This window comes from Lissotriton helveticus, chromosome 3_2, assembly GCF_964261635.1.
Source record: "Lissotriton helveticus chromosome 3_2, aLisHel1.1, whole genome shotgun sequence".
NCBI lineage: Eukaryota > Metazoa > Chordata > Amphibia > Caudata > Salamandridae > Lissotriton > Lissotriton helveticus.
The window spans coordinates 222,925,802-222,932,310 of record NC_136062.1 but is presented as its reverse complement, the minus strand read 5'-3'; the positions used below and the strand labels follow the sequence as shown (position 1 = coordinate 222,932,310).

Here is a 6,509-nt window from a genome sequence, read left to right as displayed (position 1 = left end):
TCACTCTAAGTGAGATATTCACTTTGAATCACTCTAAGTGAGGTCTACTCTATGAATCACTCTAAGTGAGATATACACTATGAATCACTGTAAGTGAGGACTACACTATGAATCACTCTAAATGAGATATACACTATGAATCATTCTAAGTGAGGTCTACACTATGAATCACTCTAAGTGAGTTATACACTATGAATCACTCTAAGCGAGGTCTACACTATGAATCACTGTAAGTGAGATATTCACTATGAATCACTCTAAGCGAGGTCTACACTATGAATCACTGTAAGTGAGATATTCACTATGAATCACTCTAAGTGAGGTCTACACTATGAATCACTCTAAGTGAGTTATACACTATGAATCACTCTAAGCGAGGTCTACACTATGAACCACTGGTAAGTGAGGTCTACTCTGCGAATCACACATGCAAGTTTTGGCTACTAGAAAATTAATCTACCTTGTATGTTTACAGGAAAGGCAGTGTACACATCAGCGAAGCAGCCCCTGGCATCGCAGGTAGCCTGCGTGTTGATGGAGTGCCAGTAGTGCATGTTGGGAAAAAGGTGTTCTATGTGATGAGGTGGATGAAGTGCCATGCAGGTGCAGTCAATGGCACCGAGCTCACAAGGGAATTGGATACAGGCATAACATTCCCTTGTCACCCTTTGCCTTCCTATCAGTCACTTTGGCAGGGGGATAAGCTGGGGCACTCTTCTGTTGATGCATCTCTGTACATTATGTAAGCATCTGAACTGGCTTTGCATGAGACATACCAATGTTGTCAGAGGGTCCCTCTAGAACGATTCAGTAGCCATAAAAGAGAATGTAGCCTGTATTCTCATTGAGAACCTGTTATCTCTCAGACTTAACCCAGCAAATGGAAACCCCATACACGATGACTTCAGCAACCACACAGTGGACCAGACCACATCGATCACTTCATCTGACCATGCCCTTATCCGCTTCAGCACACTAATCCCACACCACCATCTTCACAACTTGACTGTAACTAAATTACAAGAGAAACCTGGTCCTCAAAATTCTTATATTACCAGCCACGTCACCACAACAACTTACCCAGATCCACCCCAGCTTCACTGTTTGGATCATCACCTGCTCAGACACTCTGTCTATCAAAGACACAAGAACCAGGCCACACGCAAGCAGATTGACAGAAGAGCTCAGACTCATCAAGCACCACTACAAGAAACTAGAATACAAACGTAGACATAGTCAGGATGACACAGACAAGATACATATATGATCTCAGACGCTACCATAAACAAATGAGAATGCTCCATGTTCAATGACTGCATCATGAAAAGCACCAACAGCCCCAAGAATATTTTTGCCATTGTGAAAGATTTCATCTCTCCAGCAGCGAGCTCCACCTGCATTACCCCCTTACAGGACCTTTGCTCCCAAGTGTCCCACTCCTTCAGCAACAAGATCACTAGCATATATAACAACTAAGCGCCCTAACTGGACCCTTCCACCCCTCCTGCTCATCACAACCAACACCCGGAGGACTACCCTGGACACCTGACTCCCAATCACTTCTCAGGAAACCACAACAATCAGGAAGTCCATTTAATATGGAGCCCCCCTGGACCGCGTTCCTCATCATGTCTTCAGCAAGAGACTGGACTCAATCAGTGCAGCCCTCACCCCGATCTTGAATTACTCAATCAACACAGTAATTTTCTCAAATGCATGGAAACACACCACATTAATTCCCCTCCTTAAAATCATTCAGCTTACCTGAAGATGCTAGCCAACTACTGTCTCACCTCCCCGGTGAAAGTCATGGAAAGATGGTAAAAAATGCCTAGCTGTCCATCTCAATGACATCCACCTTCTGAACACCACTCAATTTAGAACCAGGTCCAACCACAGCAGAGAGACAGCCCTCATCACCCCATGTATGACATCAGACTGATCATGGACAGAAGAAACACTGCCACCCTAATCAATTATATGAATGCACACCATTCAACACCAATCTCCACCCCATCCAAGCATCTAAGGACCCAAGCTTTAATGGCCTTGCTGCTTTTTTACAGGCCACACCCAATTTGTCAATATAGACCCTTCACATCGAATGACACCAAACTTATCTTTGGAGTCCATCCCATACCTTCACTCAACCACACCCAGTTCAATGACTACCTGGCCCCTCTGACCAGTATGATTGGTGCCCATGGAATCAACATCAGATCCTACACAGATTAACCCTAGCTGATACTCTCTCTCTGACAAGATGCTGAACACCCAGCGCAACTTCTCCACTTGCATGTTCGTAGTTGCCACATTGATGAATAACAACTGGCTAAAACTCAACACCGATAAGATAGAAATAGCTATGTTCGGCAAAGAGGCTTCACTCTGGAACTCCACCTGGTAACCTAATGAACTCTGACCCACATCCTGCCCAACAACACTTGCAGAAATCCTAGGATTGATAACCGTCAACCAGTTCACCATGACAGGTGAAGTGAATTCAGTCTTTGCCACCTGCTTCCACACACTCAAGATGCTAAAAAAATTCGAATGGCTCCCCGCTAATACTCGCAGAACCCTCACGACCAGCAAGCTGGACAATGCACTCTATGCAAAAATCAATGCTCAACTAACAAAAAGACAACAGACCATACCAAATTTAGCGGTCAGGCTCATGGTCCACTTACCTGCCCTATACCCACTTTACCCCATATCTCAAAGAATTCCACTAGCTCCCAGTCAACTAACGAGCACTCTATAAACTCCTCACTCACACAACCAAAGCCTAACACAATATTCACCCCTTATATCTCAACATCCATATAAACTTCTGTAAACAAACCAGACAACTCTGCTCAGCCAGACTGCTACTCACGCACATTCCCTGCATACTCAGGACTAGATCAGCTGGTTGTGTCTTCTCCTACCTCACTCCTCGAGCCTGGAACAACCTCACCAGAGCCACAGCCAGATCCTCACTTTTTGATTTTCTCAAGAAACTGAAGATCTGGTTTTCCTCCAATTCGAAGTCCTTGCTTGGCCTAGGCTACACCTGCTTTCAGAACCAGAATACCCTCCTGATTGAGTCATGCGCTCTACAGATACACAGACCATATCATATCATACCATAACATTTAAATAAAGCACAAAACAAAAACAAAAACATAAAGTAACTTAACATAACATACATATAAAATAACCTAACATAGCATAGTCTTAGTCTGGGAGCAGGCTGGATAAATCCAGCTCCTTCTCCCAGACAGCAACACAGGATCAGAATCAGATTATGTGAAAAGCAGTATCTGACAATTGCAGTTTCAGTTAACGGGCCATACCAAACAATGGTGATCCTTGGTCTTTAAATCCTCTCTTTCCTCCTCCTCAAATGATTGTTCCTACAAGAAGGGGCAAACCTACAAAGTCTATCACCGATATAATACAGGCTGTAAAAGAGATTCATAGCATGGATTTAGGAGGGAATAATTGTGTACACCTTTCTTATGAGCGAGTAATGGCGTAGAGTTCCATCCAAAGCTCTTTCTTGTGGAGTCCTCACATAAGAGTGATTCAAAGTCCAGTCCTCAATTAGGAGCAATTCATAGTGCAGACATCACTTGGAGTAATTCATAGTGTAGACGTCACAAAAAAAGTTAATCCCAGGGCAAACTTTACTTAAGAGCAATTCATAGTGTATACTTTGTTTTGGAACAATTCATAGAGTAGGCCTAATGTAGGAGCTATTCACACTGCAGAAGTCACGTAGGAGTGAATAATAGTGTATAATTCACTTAGGGCTGATTCATGGTGTAGAGCTCATTTAGGAGCTATTCGGAGTGAAAAACTAAGTTAGGATTGAATGATAGCGTAGAATTCACTAAGGTCTACTTAGATTCACAGTGTAGACCTACAGTATGAGTCGCTTACGAGTGATTCATACTGTAGACCCAAGACTGATCCGTTGTATACACCCCACGTAGGAGCAAATTACAGTGTAGACCTCACTTAGCAGTGATTCATAGTGTAGACGTCACTTAGCAGTATTCACAGAGTAGACGCGCACTTACTGGGAATTGCTCTTTCATGGAAAATAATTGCAGTCCTCAATCTCCATCATGAACCAGGTTCAGCGGGTTACCCACACCTGTCGGGAAAAGGTGGACAGTGCATGTGACATCTAAGGTCTTCATAGAGCAGTTATTTCTTGATCTCATGTGGCTGAATGTCACTTATCCCTCTAAGAAGTTGAACGCTGACCAGTGGGGATCGCGAAACTAGTTATAATGGCGGAGTCATTATTGGAATTCACCAAATAGCTCCAACAACTACCAATGGCATGCACCACCACCCTCAGAATCGAGAAAAAACTATCAATCTATCAGTGCTTTCTGTATCCGGACCAGATGAGGTTTACGATGTTGAGTTAAATGAAGCCACACATTCCACACTAGATAGTGCCCGTCTGTCAATGTAGTTAAGTTTCAGCTTTGGAACCATACTCCCCTGGAACCCAATGACTTAGGTTTCATGAAAGCTAATCAGCAGGTCAATAATGCCTGATTGCTATAAGCATTGTTTATGCTTGGAACAGTACCTGATTGTCTTTGATCCTCTGCCTTGCATTCTTAATTAATGAAAACATTCTTTGCAAATGATTTTGCTTTTGTACGATTACCCCCAGCAGCCTATAATAAAGGCACCAGTTCTGAACCCCCCTCCCCCAAAACTGGAGTCTTAATCCATTATTCCTAGCTCAGGTGACCAGCTTACTTTGGATTCTCTAATATTTTCAAAGTTAACTCTTTGCACCCAGGAGACTTAGTCAAGAGAATAGAGGGGGTGCCGATAGGCATGCCTGGGACAGGTGGTAGCTCAACTTGTGGTAATCATCTCGATCCCAAGATCTAATTGTTAGCTATTTAACTGCAGATCTTTAAATGCACTATTGAAGCTGAAATTATTACAGCTGCTGCCACCAGACTTGTCCTCCAATGGATCCTCGTTAAAGGATTTAAAGTCTACTCATTCTAATTACAGGGACTCAAAAAATCCTGTATTGTTATGTTTTATTACTACCTGCTTGAGATGGGAGTGGGTAATTGGCGTGTCTGGTGCCTTCGTTGGATGCGTTAGCTGTTTCTCAGGCTCACTATTCAGAATCGAACCCTGATTCTTGTAACCCATAGGCACAAAAAGTACTATTGAAGATTGATAGGGCAGACATCTGAATGTATTGATTGACCCAAGGTTATCTAGAGTCACCAAAGTATCCAAAAGAACCAGGATTGGTCTTAGACTGGTTTGATAAATGCACAGTTTGTATAAGCTCTAGAATTACCACAGTTATAGAAGTAAATGGAGCGATCAAAGGAGCCATCACTGATTCAATGAGCCATTCACAGTTTCACTGTACCAGACCTGTGTACATGTGAGTGGCTTAATCTTGAAGATAAGCATATGATACTGTCAGGATCAACCAGGCTGCCACACCTGTTGGACCGGAGGAAGAGCCATGATCCCATTCCAGACCTACCTTCATTGCCCCCCACCCCCCCCCCACCCGCAGCCCGGTTTTGGAGCCTCTGCTTGCCTTCAAAGTGCCCATTCACCCCAGGAGCCTGGTGTTGGAGCCTTTGCTTACCTACAGAGGGCTGTGGAGGCAGGGCAGTCACACAGACACTGGTGGACCAGGTCTTCATTGGGATGGAAGGGAGAGGTGGACCAAGCTGCACTGTGAGCAAGACACATGGGTGTGAGGGCACTCCAAGAACCGGTCGCTTCAACCTGCTATGGAAATGTGCTTGGTGGAAAAGACATGGCATGTGGGGCCAGCACAACCCAAACCCCAACCACCCTAGTCAAACCACTGAGATAGGGGCACACAAGCTACAAGGCTGCTTGCCGTTCTCTCTGCTGGGTGGCCTCCACAAATGCCAGACCCTTCAGTTGGATAGGCCAGGTGTGGTGGAAGCTATTTACACAAAATAGCAGTCAAAGCTGGGGGCAGGCCGGACCAGGCCCTCTAAGCACCTGGAGTGTACGACTGCACATCAAGGGAGTCCCTTGTACCTTTCTCCTAATATTCTAGAGGAAGGGCACCTGCCTTTCTTGTAATCTGTGCAAACCAGGTGACAGAGGGAGACATCGGAGTGATTGCATATGCCCTCCTGGAAATTTGACTGAGCACTGAGAGTCAAATGAGCCCTTTTGCCTATGCATTCCTAAGGTGCTACAAGATGTCCAGGGTTGAAGACACTAGATGGCTGGACATGAAGGATGGCCTCCTGGTTGCACCATGTTTTATGACAAGGATCCCCCTCACCCAAGCATGAGCTAGGTACTCTGCAGGCTGGGTTCTAGGAGCCCGAACTAGGCCTCAGGTGAGTGGCAGTAAAAAAGGCCTGACGGAGAACTGACCCAGGGCCAAGCCAGAGCTTCTACCCCTGCAAAGCACCGAGTCCTCCCAGTAGGCAGACAGGACAACGAAGTGCAGGGCTGGGGACTTCCAA

At 44.9% G+C, this 6,509-nt stretch overlaps 1 pseudogene; it reads right to left on the bottom strand.

The window, feature by feature from the left end:
- Positions 1 to 3,951: 3,951 nt before the first annotated feature.
- LOC144826739 (18S ribosomal RNA) lies at positions 3,952 to 5,483 on the bottom strand (annotated as a pseudogene).
- Between the last annotated feature and the right edge of the window lie 1,026 nt (positions 5,484 to 6,509).